Source organism: Stigmatopora nigra, chromosome 5, assembly GCF_051989575.1.
Source record: "Stigmatopora nigra isolate UIUO_SnigA chromosome 5, RoL_Snig_1.1, whole genome shotgun sequence".
NCBI lineage: Eukaryota > Metazoa > Chordata > Actinopteri > Syngnathiformes > Syngnathidae > Stigmatopora > Stigmatopora nigra.
Genome location: NC_135512.1, coordinates 10,323,121 through 10,338,407, shown reverse-complemented (window position 1 = coordinate 10,338,407; position 15,287 = coordinate 10,323,121). Strand labels below are relative to the sequence as shown.

The 15,287-nt window shown below is 39.0% G+C and overlaps 1 protein-coding gene across 9 annotated transcripts in view; it reads left to right on the top strand.

The window, feature by feature from the left end:
* The first annotated feature begins 5,135 nt into the window (after window positions 1-5,135).
* Window positions 5,136-15,287, top strand: part of ptprsa (protein tyrosine phosphatase receptor type Sa) — a 149,454-nt gene continuing 139,302 nt past the window's right edge. For 5 of the 9 annotated variants that reach the window (XM_077717261.1, XM_077717254.1, XM_077717255.1 and 2 more), the window contains exon 1: window positions 5,136-5,481. The gene's annotated coding sequence lies outside the window, so the exon portion shown is untranslated. The remainder of the gene's footprint in view (window positions 5,482-15,287) is intronic. The other 4 variants (XM_077717263.1, XM_077717260.1, XM_077717265.1 and 1 more) reach the window with 2 other exon arrangements.

Here is a 15,287-nt window from a genome sequence, read left to right as displayed (position 1 = left end):
TGTGTGTCCATGCATGCGTATTGTACTTTTCTATTATATAAATCCTGGTGTGCAGGAAACTGCACTGTGTACATGAATGCCCCAAACAAAAACAAAAAAAAATAGCCTTGTCTATGTAAATAGAGACCCTTGCCAATGAGCTGATCATATGTTCTTATGACAAGGTATTGCTATTATTATTATTAGAGGTAATATAACCTACAAGGGTTAAGTCAAATGTTAGCAATGTGCAAGTGCAAAAAGGATGTTGCTTTCCTGATGGTTGGATTGAGGTAAATAGTGAAGGCAAAGGTTATCTACAGATTATTTTGTGTGCGTGATGTTTGCATTCATACACAGACATACACTAGAATCCAACAAAATCCCGATGCTAAATATTCAATCCCACAGTCATGATATTATGTATCCATACCGGCCTACTCAGAACCATTTTACACCTCGGCATTCTAAATATTCCTTCCTATGGTACTATGCCAGCCTGTGAATTTTTTATATACACACACAGATAGCTTCTGTGAGATGATCACACATTCGCCCACCTTAGTGTCCTGTCGGGATGTTTCTATAGATAACCACAGCGAGTGCTGCTAGGAGGAGATGGCAAAGACTGAGAGCCAGGGATGAGAGAAGGCAAATGAGAAAGATCCGACAGAACAGTGAAAAGAGTGAGTCTTAGAGACAGAGAAACAGTGAACAATAATTATCGTGCTACTGCTGAGTTTCTGAAAGTCAAGGAACATGCGGGAGACGAAAAAAAAGGAAGAATGGATGGGGAAGAGCAGGAAAATGAGCTCTGCTACCTGTCAGAGCTTCAAAGCCATTCCGTGTTAAAGCGGGTGCTCCCATACCTGTTCTAACCCATTCGATGCCTCCACGTAATGAGCTAAGGGCCTCTCAGTATTCGCTGCTGCCTTCACACTGCCATTAAAACTGAGATATCGATGCATTTATCACATTCTCCAGAGTACCTATTGTCATTATTTGTCGTCACAGCCTGTATGTGTGATATCACCTACAACTTTCTCGGTATGTTAGAACCATCATGTCACACTATCATAAAACTTTTGTCTTTCTTTTGCCATTTTGTCACTGTCGCTGGTTTTTAAGTATGCAACAACCAAGTATATTTTAATACCGAAATATGACCCTTAAAACATACCAGCCTCTCCAACAAAAATTAATAATAACCAGGCGCACCACTAAATATATGGTCATTGCCAAAATACATACATATAAACTCCACTTAAAATTGTGTTTAGCAATGCTTACCACCATCATCAATGCTACAAATTGAGCTACAGACTCAGTAACCTAAAGACAATACTATTTTGAACAATAAAGTGTCGTAGTTATTAAGTCATTAAGTCACTGTACTTTCATGGTCACAACATGCTAGGGTTCACTCAGCTACGTTCACCCAAGAGGGTCTAAACCTTTTAAATTCAGTTCAAGGTATGTGCCAATCCCTCTGAACACCAATTAATACATTGGCAGATGAAATGGAGCGCCATTTGTGCGGATTGCTTCAATCCCCCAGGTCAAAGCTCTATATTTTTAAGATAGTTTATCAAGTCCTCACGGTCTTGGGTTGCATATACTTTTTGATGTTTAGTATGTATAACCCAAAACATACTTTCAGGTATATCTCGAGGAACTTACATTTTACAAGGTTTTGGATGTCTGACATTATAATACTATAATGCTAATAATGTATTTCCAATGATACTTAATCCTGCATTCAAAATCCAGAAAACCTGGCGACTTCTCAGTTGTCATCCTTGGTTATTTTTTCCTTACTGTGTTGGAGTCTATTTTTATTAAGTAGCTTTCTATTATAAAATGTTTACAAATAGATATATGTCCTTACAATAATTTAATATTTAACTGCAGACACTGTCTTGTTTATCAGTATTATTAATTTTACAATGACCAGTCTTATTTTATGTTCATTTAGATTCAAGATAAATATTAATATTGTCAAACTGGATTATTAAAGTGCACAAGTGCACAAATTATTTTCCTTTTATTTAATTGTCCTCTCTTTATTACAGCATGATATCAACAATGTAAATTTATTGATGAGATAATTTTATTATACAAAAGTCAACCAACAAAATCCTTAACCAACAAAAAACCTATATGTATTATGCTTCCCACATATTTACACTAACCATCTGGTTAAAATATACTTCATTTTTTAATCGTGAAACTACTATAGTTTTAATCATTCGTAAACTAATAAATCGTATTCGTCTCAAGCTTTTCCTTTTAGCCCTTTGACTGAAGATTTACTAGTAAAACTTTCAAAGGTGCTGGCAAGATAAAAACACGTGACCATTCCTCATGCCACGAATACAGATCTAGAAGAGCATAAAATATAGATCACAAGGATGGTCAGAAGAGTGACAGCTTTCCACAGAAGGGGAGACTTGTTTACCGTCGGCTCTCCGATAGATTCATCTCGTCAAACTGGGGGTTAAGTGCATCAAAACAAGTCTGTGCAATAATGAAGGCATGGATGGACAAAGCCTTGCAACAGCGTACCTTACAGCTTGTCCCCGTGGCCAAAGAGCTGCACTGAAGTGGATGGAAAGGCACTTTAAAATAAATTGATTAAGAAAGCAACTTCAAGTTGATTGATTAAACGCCCTTGCGGTCCTTTTGCTTTCAGTTTTTCTTTTTTTTTAGTCTTGCTTTAGCAAAGTCAGGGAGCAGAAAAAATCCAAGTTCTTGTGAGAAATTTAAGCAACTTCACAGAGAAAATTATCTGCTAGTCGAATGTGACAGCTGTAAAAAAAAGAATGTTCGCTTGTAGCCATACCCTTTGAGGCATTCATCAATTCGTTCTACATGCTTCATGTCCTGGTTACATTTCAGCTAGGTCACTTTCGGCAGGAAACACCACTGACTGGTTGCCAGGCAATTTCAGTATAAAAAAAAACACTGAAATAAAACATGTTTGTTTGGTAGAACTGTGCTTTGTAGTTCTAAGCAGTTTTTTTTCTTTGGGGGGTCTGCCCAGTCTCAAATCGCAACAGGAAGATCACAGGTAACTCCCATCCATATAACTGGGTTTGCACCTTTTTCTTATTCATATTCACCTTTTGACACACTCACGGCTTGAAACCAAAAACAAGATGCGTGTGTTTCTGAATTTTGGGGCATGCTGTAAAACATGCAACGTGTGTTATTTCCTGATACTGCGAATGGCAGATAGTTTACTGTTGAAGCCAGCTCTCAAACGTAGATTCATGAGAGGGAGTTTAATATCTAAGTATTGTTTAATATCTAAGTACATTTGACCGGCGACCAAAAGACTGGCGACCAAAAGACTGGCGACCAAAAGACTGGCGACCAAAAGACTGGCGACCAAAAGACCTGCGACCAAAAGACCTGCCGACCAAAAGACCGGCGCCCAAAAGACCGGCAACCAAAAGACCAGCGACCAAACGTCCGAGCACCTTGAATAAGTGGTCAACATAACGAATAAGTTGTATAAGTAGTAGTAATAAGTCTTAATTAGGTCAAGGACTGAGTTGGTGGGCCAGGCAATTGCAGGGCACAAGGAGACGGACAACCAATCACGCTTAAACTCATAATTAAATTTAGAGTTTTCAACCAGTCTATTTCAACTAAGACTTTTTAAACCATGGTTTTTCTTCATAGTTAAGTCATCTTACAATGATATTGTTTTTGTCAATAATCAACAGCGCTAAAATGCTGAAATAGCTTGTTCTCAAGCACCAATTTGTTTTCTGGACAATCCATTTGTCTCTCAGTGCAAAGGTGTCTACAAATGACAAATATTTTTTCAATAGACACTGTAAAACTATCTTTTACCTAACCATTTTCTGTCTCTTTGATTTCATTTGAGTTATTTTTAGGAGGGAGTGTCCCTCACCAAAGTCAAAAACACATGATCTCGGTTACACTTAAACACGCGCTGGTTTAACCACTGTCTCTTTGCAGTGTAATGGAGCGTGATATTGATCATAAACCTTTGATGTTCTCTGGCCAGCTTTATCTGTAAGAAGCCCCCGTTGCAACGGAAAAGAGAGGGCGGTCAAAGCGGTTTGCAGTCTGGCAAAGCAGTCTGGACCCCACCTTCAGCCTGGTGAGTGAAATGGATTTACCACAAACTGTACAAATAACAACAGACACTAATATATCACAGATAAACAAGTAATAAATGATTAAAAAAACTAGTAAATTAATAATAAATAGGTCGTCAAATTAATACGTAATGCAAAGTATTGTGTGAACCACAATGGAATCAGCACCCACACCCTGTTTTTTAACAATTTACAATTGTTTAAAGCTAAATATAAATGCACTAATAACAACAACAAACAGACAAAGAAATCACCGCTAAATGAGTAATAAATAATAAAAATGATTGAATAAATAAATTGTCAACATAATAATACGTAATCAAAGCATTGTTGTGTAAACCATGAAGGAATCAGCTCCGCCCCTTTTTGAAAAAAACCTAATTATTAATTTTTAAAGCTTCAAAAAATAAATTCATCAGTGAATAAATAAGTAATCAACATAAATATACATAATCCCAAGCAAATCAGACCTTCCCCCTTTTAAAAATAAAAACAAATTACTACTTTTTAAAGCTTTACCACAAATTCCACACATAACATCAGAAAAATAAATAAATGAATAAATAATAAGAAATAAGTGAATAAATAAGTCATCGGCCCGGGCACGGATTCATGGTATTGTCCCCTGCCTTGTACCTGAAAGTCAGCTGGGATATGCTCCAGCACCCCCCGCGACCCTAGTAAAGACAAAGCGATTCAGAAAATAAACAAGTAGTCAACATAAGTATACATGATCCAAAGCATTGTTCTGTGCACTACGATGGAATCACTCCACCCCATTTTTCTTTGTTTTAACAAAATTACAAATGTCACTTCACATTCGTTGATCATTTAAAAAAAAAAGTGACGGAATAAAGCTATCCATGGGCACATCCGTTACCTGTGTTAGTTTCTCCCCTCCCCAGCTATAATTGAATCAAAAGAGAACGCCAAGGGATGAGGTGTGGAGAGAGACGGTGGGACTCGGATGTAATGGGGGGAGGCAAGGATGGAGGCAAGAGGGGAGGGAGGGAGGGAGAGAGGGACGTACGCATGACATCATTCCCTCAGTCAGTGCTTGGACTCGCTTGTGGTTCCTTCTTCCGAGTGCGCACGGCGGCTGGTGCTGAGGGAGCGACTCCTCCTTCCGAACGCAGAAGCGCGTCCAGATTTTTCCAGCGTATATACAGCTAAATCTACTTATTTATTCATCCCGATAGAGGAACTGGTGATACGACTGGACCTGCCGCTGGGACGCACTTTTAAAAACGCAAAGACAGAGCGATCGAGAGGAGAAAAAGGAAAACTCGGGGATTACTGCTTGTTTAAAACATGAAGATGTGACGGCTCATGCGCAAGAAGCAGAAAAAGAACTCCAAGGCTTGTCAAGGTAAGAAGGCTAAATCTTTATTTATTTATTTATTTTTTGGGAAACAAAGGTACGGGGATTAACAAAGAACTACTATGCATGTGCGCAATACTCGAGATGTGTGTTAATATATTAAAAATAGAAGAAATATCATATTTTCAAGGGAGTCGAACGTGATTCAAATCATTTGATGAGCCACTTGTGATTTCCTGCTCATTTATTACACGTGTGTGTTGAACACCGCAATTTTTTTCAGCTGTTGGCTTAATTTTGGGAGGAAACCAATAAAAAAAGCACTTGGAGTGGAATATATACAAAAATATATTTATTTATAATTGGTAAATGATCAAAACCGTGCGTATTATTCGCTATAGACGATGCAGTATTATATCGGAGGTTTCTTTTATTTATTTTGGTGTTTATTTATTTCTTTAATATTTGCAGAGGCGTGTTTAAAGTGTGAATTTCATACCAAACAAATCTAATTGAGCAATATGTAAAGTTGGATCATGATTCTTTTTAATAAGCAGCACTCATCCCACTTGCCTCGTTTCCATAATATTCTTTCCTTGCATACTTAAATTATTTCCCTCACCGTGAATGTGGAGCCTCAGGTGTATTTACGGTGGACTTTAAATATTCTTCATGCAAAACCTTGATTTTCTTTCTTTCTGCTCACTAAATATCAAACAAGTGCGAAAAAACACTGGGTTTCTTTACTGGACATATTTCAAAGGAGCATTTATGTGATGCTGCACACTATTTTCATCATTATTTGAGACACTTTGGCGATTATATTCCATATTTGCATGAGATGGAAAAAAGTGGACGCTTTTTTTGCTCTCATTTCCCCCCTGTTATTGTCTTTCTCAAATTTTAAACACTGTACATTGCATTGCACAGTGGCATTTACTATAAAAAAAAATCACACAACAATTTGAAGGGATGCCCCTCCTTATTATGTATCGACTGGTACCCAGAGAGTTTCTGTAAAGCTGATAAAATCCAAAACTAATACATTTTCAATACCCCCGATTGTTGAAAATGTTTTTTTTATTCATTTTTGCCTTCCATCTGGTTGCAGCAACTCATTTAAGCTTTTTACTGTGCATAGGAATGGCCCTAAGGCTTGTAGTGCAGTGTAATATAATCAAATTTATGATGTTGTTGTGTGTTCCAATTTTAGTTTATGCTTTGTCTCATGTAAAATTCTTAATTTCCCCTCAAACCAACAAACCCAGCACAAAACCTTCATTGCTATGGTGCCCAGGAGGGGGCATCCAAGCAAGACATGTAACATTCACCAGTGGATTAGTATGCTCACTCACAGGCTGCCTGCACCCAACCTTCCTGGAAATAGTCCAGCCATTTGAAATATATTCTATATTCTGACTCATGTCATCTCAGATTTTATTCTGGCAACTAATCATACGTTGCTGCAGGTTTTTTTTAAATTTCTTATTTTCATATTTCACTTTGAATTACACCAAAAAGTTTGGCCTCTTGCAGCGACGTCTTTAAATTATGGACGAGAGATGACATCATGTATTGCGATGGTGTTCACACACCATGAGATTTTTGTTTTCCCTTAGTACCTATTGTACCATACATGGAGTACTCCTAGAATTGTTTTGCTTTTGCTAAATTGTAGTACTTTGTAGTTTTCATTTTCTGAACCGGTTTGTTCTCACTAGGTTTGTGGGAGGTTGGTATAGGGTTAGAGTCACCTATCCCAGCTGACTTCGGGCCATGTGTGGGGAACACCCTGAATTGGTGGCTAGCCAATCGCAGGGCACAAGAAGACAAACAACCATTCACACTCATGCTCATACCTTGGGGCAATTTAGAGTGTCCAATCAGACAATCATGCTTGTGTTTGGAATGTCAGGAGGATAGCAGATTACCCGTAGAAAATCCACACAGTCCTGGGGGAACACCACTCACCCGCCGGGCCATCCGGAGTTTTAAATTTGAATCGTATTTCTCATGATCGTTCAACTAGTGATATGTCTACTTAAGTCACTATTAAAATGTGGTATCACACAATAATCACGTTGACAGGAGGGAGTCCATCATTCTCTTAGCAGAGAAGCATGTGGACGGGCACACATTAGAGTCCTTGCCAAATTAATGACCTGGATACATTTTATGAAGCGACTACTCTCCTGGTGGTATGTTGGATCATTTCTCTGAGAACTGAAGGTAGTTTTGAATTTAAAAAAATGTTATTCTTTCACATTTTAGTGTGAGGCTTTTTCATACCAACACTGTTGACTTGTCTTCCAAGCTGGATGAAACCAAGCATGTTTTCCTGCTTGCACAATTCTTGACCTGCCATCAATCAAGTAGCCTCTCTCTATGTATGAGATGGGTGATTGGAGGGCATGCTCAAGCATCCGTTGTTTTCGCTTGCTGTAATGCACCTCAATCATGCTCACCTGTCACAAGATGGACAGCCAAGATTGTTTCTGAACCGTGATGGAGGCCACCCACTACTGTTAAAAATGTCACACAGACGTCCAGGCTCGCTAAAGCTCATACACATTTATTGCATTTACAAGATGAATTATATGTCAAGTTGGCAGAGTTATTATAGTGTCCCGTTTGTGTGGTCATCTAATTTTTAGAAAACGCTGTGATGATGATGATGCCAATGTCAAATGTTGAATACAAAAAAGGAAGAAGCGAAGACTTGTCTATGACCTCAGAGCATTGACCATATTTATTGCGTACTAAGAGAGATTTCCAAGCTTGTTAGTTGTCATAAGAAAACACAGGAAGGAACTCTAAGGGTGTATCACTCTGGATTCATTATGAAATGAACAATCATGTTTTTAGAACTCAGACAAACCTTGTCAGGAAGCATATGGTCCTGGCATCCATTATTGAATGTTTTTTTGACATTTAAAACTAAAGAAATGGTTCCTCTACTTTTAAGATAGCAGTTCCCAATTGCTCAGACTAGACTTCTTCAGAAAACGTCTTTGACAAACAGAATGAGGTCACAACATTCACTTTTTACATTTTCCATGAACACACTTTGGTTTGGTCTGGTCTGGTTTGAGAGCACTGTAAAACTTGACACTTTAATGCATTTAATGTGTGCACACTTTCTTAACATGCTTAACTGTCAAGAATAGGGAACATACAAAAAATATTAACCGGAAAGTATAATATTTATGTATGCAATGTATACATATATCCACTCTCCAGCCACTTTATTCTTCATACCTATCCACATGGTAGTAGCGCTATATATTTAGTATGTCGACCTGGTCAAGACGGTCTGCTGCTTTTCAAACTGAGCATCGTAATGGATAAGATAGATATTTGAGTCCCTTTGTGTATGGAATGGTTGGGCTGGCATGAGTATTTCAACCTCTAATAAACTGTGATTCTCACACTGAAACTAAGGTTTCCAGAGAACCGTGTAATAAAAAATAGGCGTCCAGTGAGCGGCAGTTCTGTGGGTGTAAATGGCTTATTGATGCCAGAGGTTAGATGAAAATAGTCACGCTGGTTTGAGATAGAAAGGCAAAAGAAACTCAAATAACCACTTAATACAACTAAGGTGCACAGAAGAACATTTCTATTCACACAATACATCAAATGGGCTACTGCAAAAGAGGATCACAATCGGTGGCACTCCTGATTAGAGTTATAGTGTTATCAAGCTGTTGAACCGCTGTGCCACATAACAAATGTAATGTACATTCACAAAGAGAAAGTAAGTAACACCCTCCAACGTATCATTGTCTCTGCCTTATATGACATGAACTTCTAAAACCCGCCTTTTATGACAAAACGAGCCGTGACAGCTGCTCCCTAAGTAGTAGGTTGATCTTGGACACTTCAAATGTGTGCAGCATTTATATGCTCCAATTCGGTGGCTCCTGGTGGGTCTGACCTGTCTCAGCTGCCCTCCACCCCACCTGGTGCTGAGTGCCCCCATTACAAAACATCAAGATGTGCTATATTAATGTGAATCCTTCAGAAATTGAGTCAGCCAGTTATGGTTCAAATAACAAACCAATTATTTAGACTTTTCCGTTGGGGAGTGCAGATTTAAATGTCCTCGGTGGAGAGTTCTGGTGCAAGTCATTTGCCTGTGCAACCACCAACAAGCCCCTAGGGTTATAAGTCTTGAAGGTCATGGTACCACTTCACATTCCCTACCTTTCCTCTTCTTTATCCATGTCTCCACCAGTGTTTTGGGGAATGTGTCCATCCAGGTTGGCGAGGATAATGTATCCAACAACAGCAGTAAAGACAAAACACTGTCTTGTCCTGTTTATCTTGCTCCATAGTCAAAGACATCACAGACGATGAATGATTCATACATTTGGAGAAGCATTTATGTTTAATTGAATTTGGACAATAAGTTGCCAAGCAGGGAGCAGATTCCAGTTGTGAATGTGTTTTTGAGAGTGAGGGTGAGAAGGAGGAGGTCTTATGCAATATCAAGGCAAAATTAAGATAGAAAGAGGCGAGCATTGTCGGTGTCCTTGTACGTTCCTTCTGCAGGGCCTAATAAAACCCTCACAGGCTAGCATTGATCTCTCCCAGAACAATCCATTTAGACTGAGTGTGCCTGGCCATGTGGGGCCTCTTCAATTATTAACGGCAGAATGCTGTGCAAGCTTCCGTTGAGATGCAACAATGTGCTCCAATAAACCTGTGAATAAGGATTTGCAGGAAACTACTGGAAACAATCAAATCTATTGTCACATATGCAGTGCATAATACTTGCTTAAAAAGTGAATACAATTTCAGGAGTTACTTATGGCATAAGTAATGTGTGCCTGAGTGGGTTGGTATCAGATTCATAGGATCCAAAAACCCATAAGATAGCACTTTCCTCATAAATATAATTAATTCAACAACACAATGCTTGAAGACAAAAAATACTGAGGAAGACATTTAAAATAGAGACACAAAAACAAAAAGAGGAAGAAGAGAAAAATACTGACTATAGGGGGGGGGCAACACAATTGGAAGACAAAGTGATGATAAAGAAATGATGCTTCTTTCTGTATAGCCTGGAGCATGCAGTTTGAGAGGTCGTAGGAGGAAAAAATACTGAAGCTTTGAACGTGTAGTAAATGAATGAAACAATAAATGGTACATGGGAAAGGACCAGGCTAAACTAAAGAAAAAAGGCATGAAAAGCAGGGTTAAATTACATAGATAAGATCAAGAATAGTTGATGACTGGAAAGTCCTTGGTTGTCTGCGTACACCTTAATGTTTGCTCCTAGCCTGTGTGTGGAAAGACCTCTCGTGGCCTTTTTGCCCTGCATGGGCAAAGGGGACCCATATTGTCTTTGTTTTTCTTTTGCACTTAGTATCTTTCAAATGCATTCTCTCATCATTTGACTCCAGACACGTTTGAATTGAGTCATTTCAAGAATTGTGTGCCTCACTCTTTTGCGGTCCACATTTGATCCTGCTGTGTCCTGGCTGGAGTATTTATATTGGACCTCTTACTTCTGAGATACAGTTGCACAGGTAGAACAGGGTGGCCCAATTTAGAAAGGGTAGTCCGGCATCTAAATTCCCTGTGCGTCTTACGGCCTCTTGAAATATGGGGCAACAAGCCAGTGTTTATCGTAGGAAAAAAGTAAAATCCTGTATTCAAGGCCAAAGTCCTTTAAGGAAAAGGTGAGCTGTTCATTTTTGTAAAAGTCTAGAGGGGCCGTATATAACAGCTGTGGGAATCTAATCAGATGGGCTAAATGGTGTAGTAACATAGCTATTTTCTATCGATGGCGTCGGAGCAGATTTCAGTTTAATTAGTAGAGCCTTATTTCCTCTCACTTGTTGTTCTCAGCCACCCCAAATATTCATTGTTTGTCCGCAGCTATTGATTATTGGTTTCTAGTAATTGTTTTGCCTTCGCTTGATTAACAAACCTGTGTTTTCGCCGGAGGTTAACTCAATAACCATTTTTAATGGCCGGGGCAGGCCAAAACCTCTGTTACTGATAGATGTGTTTACATCCATTGCAATATCTATTCAAATACAATGTCGGATAGTAGTGAAGGGAGAGCTGGAAAACCCTTTCCAATTTAGATATGGACGAGAGATATTGATGTACTGTGCACAATTTTGTTTTGATTGAAAAAAGCAAAGGTTTCCCAAGTGTATAGCAATAGAGAACTATACTGTAGATGGGGAGGAGATGGTGCAACATACTCTTCTGCCTGTTTTGCCATTCTCTTATGCTGGGGGTGCTGAAGTATATCCCAGCTGACTTCGGGCACGAGGCGGAGGACACCCTCAATTGGTGGTCGACGAATCACAAGGCAAGAGGAGACGGTCAACCATTCATTCTCGGACTCTTACCAAGGGGCAATTTGGAGTGTCCAACCAGCCTACTATGCATGTTTTTGGAATGTGGGGGGAAACTGGGGAACCCAGAGAAAGCCCACACAAGCCCAAGGAGAACATGCAAACTCCAGACAGGACGACCGAGCTGGTTTCAAACCCAGAATCCCCAGACTTGTGAGAACTTGTAGGAAAGTGTTTAAACACAAACACTGCTGGTATAAACCTATATTTATTTTTCAATCCAACCAAGCAGCAGTAGAAAAGACTTTCGGTTTGGAAGAAGACTACCTGGTAAATAGAAACATTATGTTGTTGATCAAAATAGGATTCTATATTACCGACCAAGTGACAAATGGCGTGTTGCCAATCAAGAGTTGTCAACATCTACATATAAAACAGGTCTTTAGCTGTTCTTGTTGTCTCCACCAAAGTGCACCTGTAAAATACTTGATTAGTTTTTCAATCACTCTGCTTGCTTGTAAAGTCGAGAGGCGTAAATGTAAGATATTTATCATTCAGTAGGCGTAGGGATTCTGATGTTAATTGAGCTCGTGTCCGTGTCCGATGCTCTCTTTCTATTTCTCTCTCTCTTTTTCTCTGACACACATGCCGCATTATGGTGATTCTGCCCCAGTTTGAACTTATATTGTAAACCAGTTTTAATTTTTGTATTCAACTTCTCGCATGTTAAAGACATTTAGTCTCGATTCATGTTTTCCACTGAGTCATTCGCCACCTACTTGGTCCTGTCCTTCCATTACATTATCGGGTTCAACAATGCAAAGGCAAACAGTTACAGAAAATATTTTGCATTAATCGTTGTGGATTTCTATGGGTCTTGAGAAATTATTATATATAAATAAACCTATATTTAGTATTTTCCCATCTGGCCAATCGGCCGTAGAAAAGAGTCATTCAGTCCAAATAGAAGGAAGCAAACCACCTGGTAAATAGACTCTTCCTTTCTGTCCTTTCATTAATTAAAGATCATGACAAAACTATTGCGGTGTAATCTATGTCCATGCTTATTTATTTATTTTTGCAAATTCACCCTCAGCTCGCTTGCTTTTTCTGCTTAAACTAGCTATCGTGGCAAGAAAAGAATGCTGAGAGGGAAAAGACTATTTAATTTATTTGCGCTGTCACTTTGCTTGGGTGAAGAGTCAGTGACAAATGCGAGCCAGTTGTTTATGATGCCTGGCTAAGTGCTGGCAGAGCCGCTTTCCTCCGAGGTAGTTGGCTCTTTGTTTAATTCAGATTGTTGGTGTCTGCAATGTATGTGGTCTAGAGTGTGGCAGGCTAGCTAATGAGAGGTGAACTTATCTGCTTCTTATTCTCCATCAGTCTTTTTTCTTTTCTCACGCTTGTTACTTACTGTGTTTTTCTCTCCTGGCTAGCCTCTTTCTCTTCTTACTAACTCCAAACGTTTGCATAAGATGTGATGATGGAAGCCACTAAGGAAGTCATAGATATTTAAAAAACTAAAATTAAAACTCTAAAACCATGGATACCACTATAATTATGAATTATAATACAAAAACAAAGTGCTAATGTTTTTTTCCCAATCATGTTCTTATACCATTAATGGGGCACTTCATTGGTGGGGGTCATACCCTGGAAACTGTTGACCCTTCAGGACAACTCAATCTCCCAACTGTCCCACGGCTGTCCGTGCCAAAATGACAACCAATGTATCATTCAATATTCATTCATTTATTGTCCATACACCTTATCCTCACAAGGCTAGACATGTTTCTCTGGTACTCCATGTATTGACTGATTGACCTTCATTTTTCTCTTGAAGGACTTGAGAATTAACTCCATTCTTGCTTTCTTTCATTCGTCTTTCATTGTGCCTTCTCTTCCACATTTACTACCTTGGAACTTCAAAGTCACAGAGAAAATTGAAAGTTTTTGACCCACTAGGCTTCATTTTGTCTGAATGGAAAAGGGGAACACTCTCCTCCATCATTTTTTGTTCAATAAATCAGTCAGGACTCTGACGAACCCCAAATAGGTTGCCGATTTTTCAAAGCTGCCCTGTTCATCACTTTGATTCCTTTATGTCGACACACATACTCACCATTACAATCTTTATTCAATAAGTGTCAGAGTGAGCAAGAGGAAATAGGTCACTAGATTCTGTTTTCAGTGTTTGTAAAGAAAATGAATAATCGGTAGACATCAGTTAGGCTAAACACTCAGGAGAACAGACGGGAGACGGACAAGGTGAGCACAAATGTCAACCCCTCTGCCACTGACTTCACTCCATATAAGGTTGTCTTCTCTTTTTAAGTGACATGAGAGAACAAAAACTGTCTGCCCATCTCAGTTCCATGTCAATTAAGTTCATTTTTACTCCTTGCCCTTTGGCCATAATTCCCCGGTATTCCTTTATTGATTCATATGGAGCTCTGTCATAAATTCAGTATATTTCTTTCATTCATTCCTTTTCAGCACCGCTTATCCTGTTCAGGGTTGCGGTGTGCATGAGTTTATTCTAGCTGATTTGGGGCGAAAGGTTTGGGCTCTACAACCTAGACTCATCCAGCCAGCTATTTGTAGGGCAAACATAGGGACAGACAACCATTCACACACATTTGTTACTTCACTGAATCAGTATACTTCTCTCAACTGACAAACGAATAAGAAATTTTAAGGGGTCTTCTGAAGAGTCTAGGATAGTTTGCTCTATTGTTTCTCCTGGTTATTTGTGATTTACACATTTGCATTTCCTTTGATAAAGAACTTCCACGGCTGAAGCCATAAACTTGTTGGCTGATTCAGTCTTCCTAAATTTGTTGTGTCCAGTATGATGATTTACTGCATGTCCTCCTTCCTAACTCATTCTTCCAACTTTTCTGGGCTCGCCTCCAGCCAGGACTTTGTAGCTGTCTAAAAGTTGCCAACATGGACAACTGCCCCTCTCAAAGTTCTTGTTCATCAAACTAAGATACATTTTTTTTTTCAAAATTGCAGATATGTTATTTGTCTTATTTATTATGTGTCCAATCACTCTATCTATATGCATAATCACATCCAATATAATCATTTTCTGAAAAGCTTATCCTCACGAGGGTGGTGCTGGAGCCAACCTAGCTGACTTTGGGCTCTCCCCTTAATTGGCAACTAGGCAATCGCAGGGCATGAAGAAACGGACAACCATTCACACACACAATCATACCTAGGGGCAATTTAGAGTGTTCAACCAGCCTACCGTGCATGTTTTTGGAATGTGGAAGGAAAACGGAGTACCCAGAGAAAACCCACATTACAATTGCCTTCCTTAAGCCATCTAAAGTAATTCCTCAGATATTTTTTCAGTTCAGTCATCGTTAACAGTTTATACTGAGCTCTTTCATCAGGTTAAGAGTCTCTTACACTTTGACAGCAAATTGTCAAACATTCTTTTGAACAAATGTTACAAGCCTTGAGGTGCATTTCTCACCTGAGAGTAATATTTATGCACTGTCACTGCACGGTTAGAGCTGAGGAAAT